The sequence below is a fragment of the Hirundo rustica genome, chromosome 4 (assembly GCF_015227805.2).
Source record: "Hirundo rustica isolate bHirRus1 chromosome 4, bHirRus1.pri.v3, whole genome shotgun sequence".
Lineage (NCBI taxonomy): Eukaryota > Metazoa > Chordata > Aves > Passeriformes > Hirundinidae > Hirundo > Hirundo rustica.
The window spans coordinates 3654287-3667120 of NC_053453.1; the positions used below are offsets into that span (position 1 = coordinate 3654287).

The following is a 12834-nucleotide window of genomic DNA, read 5'->3' on the forward strand; positions in this document are numbered from 1 at the left end:
CAGAAATTCAGGTAAGATGAACAACCCTCAGGGGGCTCCTGTTCTTGCACAGCACCTGCTAATGCTTTAAATATCCAAATTCCCCAGCAGGCAAGCTGTATCAGTCACAGAATGGTCTGGCTGGAAGAGACCATAAAGATCATCTGGTTCCAACCCGGGTGCCATGGGCAGGGACACCTCCCAGCAGATCAGGTGAAGGGAGATGCTCAGATGCCATGTGGTACTGGTCCTGCTTGTGGGGCAGGATGAAAGGGATCTCATCCCTGCGGGACACAATCCAGGATGCACGGCTAGTGGCAGCCTGCCACAATATTTACATCCCTGAGCATCTGCACAATGCAGTGGAAGCTCATTCAAAAGGGCTATTGAACACATCAAGTAACAGTTTCACCTCCTAGAATAAGGGCCTGCCTCTCCTCTCAGACAAAGTACCAGTTGGAAACCTTTTAAGGAAACTTTTCAAGGAAACTTTTCTTCCAAAGTCCTGTGAGGGATTTTTTTTTATTATTTATTTGAGAGCTTCCCTCGCCAAATGTTTTCACTTACGTCAACTGACAATTTCTCTTTCATATTGAAGACCCCACCGGATTTTAATAAGGGAAATTTACTGCTTTGAACAGCACTGTGTTGTACTCTGGGGTGGAAGAAAAAAAACCCATGTACTCTGGAGAACCAGGAATGTTCACAATATTCAAATACATAAAAAACAGCTGAATGGGGAAAGGATATAATCTGTTTTCTGTGTTCCTGGTGGATTGAAGAAGGCAGCTTGGTTTAAACTGCAGGAAGGGACATGATTTGGGCAGGAGAGGAAATCCTTATGATGAATCTGGTGAAGAAGTGGGATACACTGTGAGAAGGGCACAGAGCACTGCTTTTTGGAGAAATTAGGATGCTAATCTGTCCAGAAACTGATCTCGGTAGAGTTAATCCTGCCCTAGGGTAAGGAATGGTCAGTCCAAGACCCCTTCCAGCCACTCAACAGGGCTCATCTTTCTGCTCTTCAAGTCAACATTTGTGCAGCAGCAGAAAATAAATGAGTAAGCCTGGAGGGAAAACATGTAAAAACAGGAAATTAGGGAACCACCAGAGCAGGGATGGTCTGGATTGTCTATCTCAAAGTCAGGGAAGGATAGGAACTAAACTTCTCTAAAGACATGGTGGAGAAGGAATTGTGCAAGGTGGTGGCAGCCCCTGTAACTCAGCTAGTCCTTGCTCTCCTCTCTTGCACTGGTGCCAAAAGCTTCACACTTTTGCTGCCAACAGAGACAAACCTGTTCCACAACGCAATTTTCTCATCCTCCCTACCTGGCACACTCCTGAGTCTGGGATACACACAGATATAAATGGTAGTAAGATAAGATAACAACAAGTAAAATAAACCTAATTAGAGACTCTTAACTTGTTTACAGCAAAAAAAGCCCTGCAGTATTAAGAAAAAAGAGAGAGTGAGATGACAGGCAGACAACCCAGGCTTAGGTACACATCACCCTCTTAGCTGCCCTGTGTGTAAATAAAACCTAAGGATTGAGAGATGGACTTCAAGCCAAAACCTGCCACAAACTTCTCCAGGGACTAAATAAAACCTCAAAAATTGAAGCACTTTTTCATTCGTTTTTCCTTCTCCTGAATGTGTTGGACATTTTATGAGCAGGCGCAAGGGGGCATTGCTGCCCTACCTGTACTCCTGCCATTGCCAGGACATCCCCGCCTCCAGCACCCCACCAAGCATGTGTCCCAAGGAGAGGGAGGTCACCACACACTAATCTTTCCTGTTTCCAGCTGTCCTGTCACTTAACAGGTGTCTGTCACCTTCTTCATGACCCAAGAGGCCATTTCAATGATTTTGACCCCCACTTTGGTAAAGCACTTCTACCCACGCTAAGCACCTAACACACACCAACTACTTGCAAATATGGCATATTTAAATTTGGGCATCTTCTAAAGCCCTCAGCTGAACTAGGGCCATGAAGAACACTGGGACAATGTCCTTGATGCCCTTTATAACAGGTAAAAGAACTGCAAGGAAGAAGCACAGCAACAATCATGTGCAACACCCTGTCTTTTCCCACCTCCGTGTTTGAAACTGATCTGAAACCAGGAAGGCTTTGAGATGGGTACCTTGAAGACACAGAGCCGCTTTATCACCCTGAGACACCTCATCTTGTTAGGCACAATCACAGAACAGAGTGGTGTGGGCTGGAAAGGACCTTAAAGATCAGGGAGTTCCAACCCCAACCATGTGATGCTTATCACCTCCAAACATCAACCACATGGACCAAATTAATCAGTCAGCCCCTCTGAGAGGGACCAATCAGCCCAGCTACAGAAGTCACCCAGCAGGACACACAAAACACTGTTTTCACCGACTTAATTTAGAGCCCAATTCAGAAGCCTCTCATCAACCCAACTCCCACTGTCCAGGGCAATCAGTTCTGCCTTCTGTGTCTTTGTAGCAGTCAGAGCAGTTTTCAAAAAAAAAATACAAGATGCAAACCAGAATCCAGGAAACATCTGCCATCTGATTCCAACACTTTTTAGGGGAGGAAAAAAAAAAAAAAAAAGATTTTAGATCTTGGCACTGTTTGGCTCATCTAAACAGCACAGCTGATCAGCACTTGGGCTTAGTCCTACAAGCACTTACATCCCTGTCAGTGCTTTACATCCAGAAGCAGCTTCACTGACTGGCAGGATCTGCCAAAAAAAGAAAAATTTTAAAAAGATCCAGCCCTCACAACCATCTCCAGCCACCTCACAGCACAACAGCAGGAAGAGGAGGACTCTTCCCTTCGCCAAGCACATGTGAGGGCAGCCAGCAGAGCCCGGCCAAGCTCTATCCAGAACCAAATTGCACAAAACATTTTAACTCATAGAGTCCTACAGGTCACATTTACAGAGCTAATTCCACCCAATTTCTCCAAGGTAAAACGAATCAGGCTTCATTTCACGTGAACATGATAACTGCTGCAAAACATCCAGGTTTAATCCCTCACCACCATCCCTACAAAGCATCTTGGAGCCTGATCTTGCACTGAGCTCCCACACTCAAAACACCACCCAAGAACCAGTTAATTTTTGTTTTTCCAGAACTTTCTTTAGAGATGTGTTTTTGATGCACCTAGCAGAGCTATGGCTTTCTACCCAAAAGTCTCCACAAGGGAATTACGACCCTTTAGACTTCAAGGATCCTCACCCTGTGGTTGTCCTGTCTGATCTCCTACACAGCAGGGACAGGCACAATATCACCTCCTTGATTTTAGGAGGGAATTCCACTTCCTTGCCAAGCAAATAAATATAAGACTTTCTAATTAACTTATATGCAAACTGGGCCTCAGAACTTTACCCAAGAAAAGGTGGCTCCTTTGCACAAACTCTCCAGTGATGCTAAGAGTATTAGTCATGAAAGCAGGAATTGGGAGTAAAAATAGCAAGGATTCTGACATGCTTTTTTTAAGCCTCACACCTACTCAGAATTGATCTCTGGGTCAGCTGTCAAGAAATGCTTGGTTTTGGGCTTTTTTTTTTCCCTTTCTTTTTATTACTATTTTATTTTAGATCCACACTTCTGATTCATGAAAATGGGAGTAGCTGTGAACACATTTTCCAAATCAGCCTTCACAAGAATGCCTTGTTAACGTCTTACAAAAGGGCAATCTCAAAATAAACTTTTTCAGGAGTTTTTAAATGTCAGTGGAGAAGTCTTCAGTCTTATTTCTGTATTGCCTTATTTTGCAACTCGAACTTTTTTAACCACTGTAGGAGTCATACACCAAAACACAGAAAATAAAGGAAAGAGAAATCTTTTGGCAAAAAAAAAATCCCATAGGACGGATTTGACAGGTGTCATCAGGGTTTGTCATGCAAAGATCAACAGTTTCAAATGATGAGTTTTAAATATTGACAAGGTATCATCAGCTACTGTAATCCTAAATAAAAAAAAACATTCCTGCTTCTAGGGACCAGATGCTACAACGACAGAGCAAACTCATATTTGCAGGTGGCATCACTACTATCAACAGCATTTAATTTTCAGCACTGAGGATCCTGCTGCACCAGCTGATAGACTCTGCATCAATATTCATAATAATAAAATACTTCTGACACATTCAAGTCATCTGAAACATGGGTCCCATGGTCACCACAGGAATTGTTTTCTGTGAACTCTCATGAACACACCTCTGCCTCCTCCGCTTCAAGTTTTGCTTATGTGTCACAAGTTTTGAAGTTCTGAAGTTTTTCACAACTGCTTTACTTTATCACTTGGACACAGTGATATCACACAAGCCACCTCCTCCAACCATCACCATCCTTGTAAACCTCCTCAGACACTCTCCGTGCCTCTGCTTACCCCACACCAACATGAATTTTAACAGTGAAATACCCCTGAAGACTCACAGAAACACAGAATGGTTTGGGCTGGAAGGGACCTTCAAGATCATCTCATTCCAAGCCCCTGCCACAGGCAGTGACATCTTCCGCTACTTCAGGTTATTCCAGAGCCCCATCCAACCTGGCCTTGGACACTTCCAGGGATCCAGAGGCAGCCACAGCTTCTTTGGGCACCCTGTGCCAGGCCTCCCCACCCTCACAACCAAGACTCCCCAATATGTGTTGGAGAAACAAGGTGGCACCTTCTCTACCATGTCCTGTCCTTCAGCAAGGGTAACATCACATCCCCTCATTCATCTCAGACCAGCATCCCAGGGCTCTGAGAGGCCAGAAACAGTGGCCCAAAACACACCAGCTGAGCACAGCACAAGCCAGGAGTGGCAAAAAAGCATCCCCAGTCTAAAGTGTTGGCAGTTGTGGTGTTTACCCTATTTCTAGTAACACTTCCATAAAGTTTTAATAAATGCCTCATTAAAACATCAACTGTCTGTCCAGCCAGTCAATTATCACTCATAATCACAGCTATATAACTGTATACTGTCTTCCGCAGATGTTCTTACATCTGTGCAAAACACATTCTCCACCTCTGCCACATGCAGCATCTGTTGAATATTTGCAAACGTTTTCTCAATATAGAACTGAAATCATACTGTATTTACTGTCCCACCACCCTGTGTGCACCCCTTAAAAATAATTTCAAAGGTACTTCCTTGCTGTGTACAAGGTACAAATCTCTTGACAGCTCTTCGCTGCATTTATTTAAATGGCTTTTAGATTTTCACTTAGTAACAGATTACAGCAAGCCTCCATCTTATCGCAGGAGTTATTAGGACCTAATCCTTTATAAGCACTGAAGTTATTAGACTTGTGAGGATATTCTCATAAATAATGCGTTGGCGAGAGAAAAATAAAAAAAAAAAAATTTTAAAAAAAAAAAAAAAAAAGGAGGAGGAAAAAAGCCACTTGCAGCCCTGCTCACCCAGGCAACAATCCCAACCTCAGAGAAAGAACCTGCCTCACCTGCTCTTACTTTGCCAGCAGCAAAGGAAATCAAATTTGTTTTCACCTAAAGGCTTCTAGAGAGGGAAAACAAATTGCACTAAATCCTGTCCAGCACCCTTCTCTGCTACTGCAGGAAGAAACTCCTTGGAGTTTGGCCCAGGTTCAGAGGGATCTCCAGGGTCCTTTCCAAATCTCTTCCATCTCCACGTTCCATCACACAACCAGGTGAAGCTGCCTCTCTGCTCCGACAGAAGGTCACCACTCTGCTACCACACTTTCTCTCCCAAAGCACCAGGGGCACAAGCTGGTTTTAGAAGCTGTCCTGCCCAAGGGACAACAAAGTTGGGGATGGGGAGATGCAGGGGGGCAGAGAGGGAAGATACCTTCCCCTTCTGCAATGGCTCCATCCCTTCCCACCCCAGAGAAAACCCCACTGGCACCTCTTGGACTTTGCCACCCAAATCCCCACCACAGTTTGCTAACTGCCTTCCAAGCCTCTCTGCTTATAATTAATGCCCTTTCTTGCTATTTTGGTAAGAAATCACAATTTCACCCCCATCTTCTCCTCTGCCCCGCTCCCCACCACCACACCCATCCACGCGAGTTTGCTGGATCCCTGAGCCAGCTTGGTCCTGGCAGGGCTGGAGGAAGGAGGGGAAAATGGACGGAAATTGATGGATCAGAGCCCTTTTGGAATGGCAAACCTCACCCTGCACAACAAGGTGTGCAAACAGCATCTCCAACCGTTCCTGCCAAATCAAATCACAGCAAGGATCTGGGGAGCATCTCCAAGAGACACAGGGAAACGAGCAGATCAGCTCTTCAGGCACTCCTGGATTCTCCCTGGCTCCTCCATCCACACCCAGGCACTGAGAGCCTGCGATGCTGGAGCATCCCATCACTTCGAAACACGGATGCCCCAAAGTTAACATCTCTACAACCCCGGGGAAACAACCCCAGAGCAGCAGCACCGAAAGCGCTCCCCGCACGGTATCGGGAAGTTTTCCCTGCCTCTGAGGCAGCCTCACTCCTCCACTCCCCTGGAAATTACGTTTGGAGAAAGCAGCCGGGAAGGGCACAAACAACTCCCTGCGAACTCCCTGCAAACTCCTTCTCTTGCTTTGCAAAAGCTGCGATTCGCCTCCAACACCGTGGGGGTTTTTTCGAGGTCTCTCTGCAAGAGAGATGCAGCTCGCACTGCCCAAGCCGCCCGAAATTTCCGCGTGGGGCAACTCCACAGTGTTTCTGCTAAACAAAAACATGCAAAAAGGAAAAGGAAAAAAAAAAAAACAAAAAAAAAAAAAAAAACAAAAAAACCACCACCCCAGACATCCCCACCTGACTGCACCCAGGAAGGTTTGACAGCTCCAACAGGACATCTCATCCCACGACACGTCTAGTGCTAATGCAAAATAAACCAGCGCTCTGTCTCCCGGCGCTTTCTTTTTTTTTTTCCCTTTTTTTTTTTTTTTTTTTTTTTTTCCTCATGGCACGCCTGCGATTTTTGGCATTCAAAGGCAAATCGGCCGCGGTTCCAACTCCACACGTCCCTTCCCAGCACACACAAATGTCCCAGTACTTTTCCCACCGCCGGGTCCTGCGGGGGGAGGACCCCGAATTGGGATCCCATCCTCATCCCTCCGCACCGAATTCACCAGCGCACCTCTCCGAGCAGCTAAAGAGAGTTGAACCAAAAGCGTGGCACCCCGCCTTCCCTCCTTTTTCTCCTCTCAAAATGTTTATTTGCAGTTTTTTTTGAAGACACCTTAACCCGCCATGTTGAGCAAGCTTTATAAATATTCATTTACCGCAGTTCGGGAGCGCTACGGGAAAATACGTCTAGATCAGGGCTGCACGTTTTGGCACAGCTGATTGCTTTCTTCTCTTTTCTTTTTTTCCCCCTTCCCTCTCGCCTCCTGCAGCAGCTTTTTTTTTTTCCCCCCTCCTCCTTTTCCCCCCGCAGATTCAGAAGAAAACCACCCGCACACCCAAAATAACTCTTTCCGAGAGATGTGCATCAGCCTTGTAAATCCGAAAGGAGGTCGCACGAGCGTTTGGCAGGAAAGCAGAAAAACGATAGGCAGAACTTTAAAAAAAAAAAAAAAAAAAAAAAAAAGGAAAAGAAAGATGGGGAAATGGTAATAATATGGGAATAATGGGAAAAAAAAAAAAAAAAAGAAAGAAAAGAAAGGGGGGAAAATCAAAAAAAAAAAAAAAAGGGGGAGAGGAACGGGAGGAGAGCATCTAAAATGAGATGTGTCGAGGTAAAAAGAAAGCCCCGCACGCCTGCGGTGCTTCCGAGAGGCAGCGCGGACCCTCCCGGCCCGAGGGGCGCAGCCGGGGAGCGGCAGCCGCGCTCCGAGCGCCGGTCCCGGCCGGGGGCTCAGCCCCGGCACCGCCAACACTTCCAACAACTCCACCGCGGGCTCACCCTCTGGAAAACGGGGCAGGAAAAATGTCCACACCCATCTCTCACGCTTAAAAATAAAATAAAATAAAATAAAATAAAATAAAATATTTTTTAATACATCTTGGAAAGGGGAGAGCGACTCTCTCCACCCAAGCGCTGCCAAACCCGATAAATGAAATAAAGGCAAATGCCAGCCGGGAGGGCTTGGGAGGGGTGGCTGCCGGGCGCGGTGCCTTACCTGTGCGAGTTTGGTTTATTTGGGGGTGTTTTCCCCTTTTTTTCCGCCCCCGCGGAGCGGTGCGCGGAGCTGCGCGGAGCGAAGCCCACCCGAGCCTGCACCCGCGGCAGACTCATTCCAATATGGCATCCGCGCAGTGCGCATGCCTGCCGCTCTTTTTAGGGATTTTTTTTTTTTCTCTTTCTTTCTTTCTTGCCTTTTTTTTTTTTTTTTTTTTTTTTTTTTTTTTTTTTAAATATTTAGCAGCCAACTCCTCCGTTGGACCTTTTACAGCAGTTTCAAGAAGAGGATTTTAAGGGAAGACCAAAAAAAAAAAAAAAAAAAATCCGTAAAAAAAAACCAATCAGGCGAGCATCTCAACCCACGCCGCCCCGGCTGCGCCGCGCTGCGCGCCCGCTGTGCCCCCGCGCCTTGAGCCGCGCCTCCGCCGGGGATTCGGGCTCAAAGAGGCGAGGGCAGGGATGGAATCCACGCGTGGAAGTGATGCCGCGCTCCGGCCGCGCTCCGCGGTGCGGGACAGCGCTCCGCGGCATCCCGGGCTGGCCGCCCGCGCGTCAAATGCCCTAAAATACCGAGCCTTCGGCAGCGGATCGCTGCCTCAAGGCTTGCCCTCCCCACCGCTCCCCGCAACCTTCAATTTCGCTTTTCCTCCTCATTTCGTGTCGCCAAGAAACTTCCAGGGAGGGTGGTGGGGGAAGAAGATGGGGAAAAAGAGGGGATGAAAAAAAAAAAAAAAAAAAAAAAAGAAATTCTGCGCATCCCTCAGCCCGCCCGTTCCCTCCGCTTCGCCGGGCTCCGGCATTACCTGTTTATTCCCTGTTGCAGAAAAGAAATAAAATAGATCAAGGAAAGCCGGCGAAGGCACAAGGCAGGATGCAAAATCAACTGGTGGGCACCCTCCGCCCTCCCGGCGCGCAGGGACACGCACAACTTTCCCTCCTTTGCTCCTCGGGTTATTGGATTTTTATTTTTTTTTTTATTTCCTTTCTTTCTTTCGGGTTTTTTGATGGTTTTTTTCCCTTTCTTTGGCGAGCGCGGGGGATTCACGGCGGAATCGCTCAGCACGCTGCTGATGCGCGGCTGTGCTGGTGCGGGGGTGTTCGCACGTACAGCCACACTGCGGGGTTTTTCAGATGCCATGGATATCCTGTTCTCCCCTCTGGAGAAAATCAGCCCCGCTGCAGGGCTGGAAAATCAGGCCAGACACCACTGCCCGTGCCCTGCTCTCGGGTGGGGGGGTCAGAAAAATCCCCTGGGATGGGGATAAACCCGCATTCTGCAGCCGGGATTTCTCGGGATGCTCCGACCGCCCGCAGATCCCGGAGCTTCCCCTACCCCGGTTTGCTCAGCAGCGGGGCTGGGGGTGAATTTGGCAGGGTTTTGACCCCCCCTCCTCTTGCAGCCCTGCTCGGGGACTGAGTAAAGCATCTTTGACGGGGATTTTGGGAGCCCCAGCTCCCGTGTCCCTGCAGGCAGGATCGGTACTATTGAGGATTCGAGTGGATGCTTTCGGAGCATCCCCCGGCATGGGGGTTGGTGCAGGGCACACGCATTCAACAGGTCTGGAGGAGAGCAGAGGGAAGAGATATCTCGGTCTTGAGGCAGCAAAGAGTCCTGGGCTTTGTCCTTTCCACAAATTAGTCTGGAATTAACCCAAACCCTGCCGTGTCCATCCCCACACCTGGGCTTCCAAATTTCTGTCACCCCTCATGCTCCAGATGCAAGTGCTGTCTCCACTCGCCTTTCTCTGGTCATTCACAGCTTGATTTTGTGAGCATCCTTTCTTGCAGGAGCAGGGAGGGTGATCTCACACCTGGGAAAGAGCTGATTTCCCACGGGTGAGCCCAGCTCTGCTCTGCCCCATTGCGAGCACCAGCACCCTTTTCACTGGTTCTTGCTGGGGATTCACCACTGAACCTCCCAAATCCCTCTCTCTTCCACTCTCTCCAATCCCTTGCTCTTCCAACCAGCCTCTCACGGATTTTATGTGAGAAGACAAGTGAGGAGTGGAATAAAGATGAAGAAATATTTTGATTCTGGAATACATTTGGGAAAATAGTGAAGACTGGGGGGAAAAAAAGAGCAACTATTTCAGACAGTATTTCTTCACCATGATCCATGTTCTCGCCATTCATGCTCCTAGAGGCCATGGGCATGGGCTCAGCCTCTCCTGATCCAGCAAATTTCCTGGAAAACATACAAGTTAGGCAGTTCTTGTTTGCAGGCTTTGGGCTGGATGAGATTTGAAACCAGCAAGGGAGCACTGTCAGAACTTCAAAATAAAACCGAAAACCCAACTAGATGCCAGGAGAACATTGAAGTCCTGTTTATCCAGGCGACTGTGGAAGCGAGTGACATTTTCAGCAAGGTGACATTTCAAATTTTCAACGTACTTTTTGAAAGGAAGATGCTCTGCAAATACCATATCTGTGTTCTCTGTCCTTTCAATCTGCTCTGAATTAGGTTACAGAGATTCCTCTGGCTGCAGCTTCTCTTCATCTAAAGCTGGTGGCATCATGCAGTTTAGGGACAGACACAGCCACAGTGGCTCTCACAGCACTTTAGGTGTTTCTCCTTCTCCTTTCCTTTAGCACCAGATGCCTTTGTGCTTAATTTCCATTCAGCCTAAGAGGTCTTCTCAGAAGTTTGGGTTCCACTGTCTTCTCTGGAGCTTCTTCTTCCCTCTTCACCTTGATTTTCTCTGTCCTGGCCTCTTTTAGTTTTATTTAGAGAGTGTTTCTGAAGCACTGACGGTTCAATTGGCCCTGTATGGAGAGATGTGGAAGAAAGCCTTCTAAGAGTTTGTGATCTAAATTAGGTCTGTGGATGGTGTCCAAAGAGGTGGTTTGGGGAAAAAAAAAAAAAAATCAATTAAAGCTGAGGAACAGAATTCCCTTGGAAGTTTTCTAAGTGGCCGCTACAACAAAGCTCTCAGATATGAATGAAAAGGTGAAGATTTAAATCAGGTCTGAGCTGGAGATGACTTTAACAGCTCCTGTTGTCAGCAAAGGCTTTGCATCTTGCTCATTGCTAAGAATACAAATTGGTTCAGTGGACATAAACTGCAGTAATTGCTGAGAGATTTTATTTTAATATTACCTTTGAGAGCAGCACTGTGAAAAAAAAACAAAAAGTGCTTTGAGAAATACTGAATTGTGCCAGGGTAGTATCCCAAGATGTAAACTGGAATTAAGCCCTGGCAGGAACCCATACTGAGATCAGCTCCAGTTTCAGATTCAGTGATGCTCAGGGATGTATCTTCCACTGATCTAAAGCAACTCCATTAATTTCACTGCTGTCCATGTTCCTTAGTGCTACAATTGTTGGCAACCACGATGCGTGACCTTGTATTTCAAGTTGGGAACGGAAGTTTCACTTCTGAATGTTGTTGTTGTTTTTAACTAAAGCACTTTTCTGTGAGTAGCGCTGATATGAAAGATTTACCTGAGTACCAAGTACCCAAATTGTAATGAGCATCCATCTGCTGTTGCCTCTGACTCCCAAAGGATATAAGTGTTCACATTCCAAATTTTCCATAGCTGGACACAATAAAACTGTCCAATCCAGTGCAGTTCAGACAGTCCCATTACCTTAGATCAGATTTTAGCAGTTCCTGATCTGCAGGATAAGATTACTAAGACACAAAATTTTTCCCATTTTCCAGGCAGTTGCCTGCAGCAGGTTCATGTTTTTGGAGGATGGAGAGGTTAAAAGATCCCCTACACAAGGAGGCACAAGCACATCCACAAACAGAGATGTTATGGCATTAACTGTCCCAATTTTTCTCTCTTCTCCTGGCTTGGGAAGCTAAATGCTCTGGGGGACATTATGGGATTTGTAGGTGATTGTGTATTTGGTTTTCCATTTCTGGCCCAAATTTAAGCAGGTGTCTGAAGGACTCAGAGAATCCCACAAGATTAACGTGGTGCTGAGATGACATTTGTTTTCATAAATGAGTAAATGGCATTTTAGCCTTGCAGACAGAGCAAATGGGGGCATCTGAGCCAACTTTTCTACAGGTAAAATGGCAAAGCTCAGACTCTGGAGCTTCATCTGTGATAAACATTGTGAGACTGGGCAGAAGTTTTCCTTGGTAGCAGCCATGTTTCCTTTTAACCCAAAGAATGTGGTTATGTTTACTTTTGGAGGTATTTGCTTGCTTTTGGGATGGTGACACCAAGCTGCCCTGCCCTGGAAAAGGGGCAGGGCTGTACAGCTGGCACTGGGGAATTATTTGGGGCTGGTTAAAAATGCCCAGCCTGAGTGAGCTAAAGGATGGGAAGTGTCTAACAGGAGCTTGGTGTCAGAGAGGAGACACAGGACATCACCCGGGGCCACCTCCACAGTCAAGTGCAGTTCCTATGTTTTCCTCTGCCATACTCATCTTCTGATGCTTCTCTGCGTTTTCCCTCTCCTCTCAACAAACTGTGGCCTTAGGCTTCCAAGTTTTCAACCCACCTTATCACAATCTTTACAGGAGGTAAAGATACCATCAGGCTATTATTTCATGACAGCCCCTGGGCCAGGGATTTCACTTCTACCTTTGTCTTCTTTCTATCCATCAGCCCGAATTCAGAGAGAAGTTGGTCCCCGAGAGGTGGCATTAGGATGCTGAAAGACTTGTTTCACAGTGCCATCTCCTGGAGATCATATTTAGGCTCAGTTTCTCTGTTTTTTTTTTTTTTTTTTTTTTTTTTTTTTTTTTTTTTTTTTTTTTAATGTATCCGAGCTTTGAAGGCGTGTGTTTAAGGCATGATCTAAAGAAGAGCTTAGCATAAGTGAAGTAAGTCCAAAA

The 12834-nt window shown here is 46.6% G+C and overlaps 1 protein-coding gene across 1 annotated transcript in view; it reads right to left on the minus strand.

Moving 5' to 3' along the window:
* The window catches only part of SFMBT2 (Scm like with four mbt domains 2), a 105976-nt gene extending 97813 nt beyond the window's left edge, over positions 1 to 8163 (minus strand). Inside the window, exon 1 of the mRNA XM_040062724.2 lies at positions 8040 to 8163. The gene's annotated coding sequence lies outside the window, so the exon portion shown is untranslated. The remainder of the gene's footprint in view (positions 1 to 8039) is intronic.
* Between the last annotated feature and the right edge of the window lie 4671 nt (positions 8164 to 12834).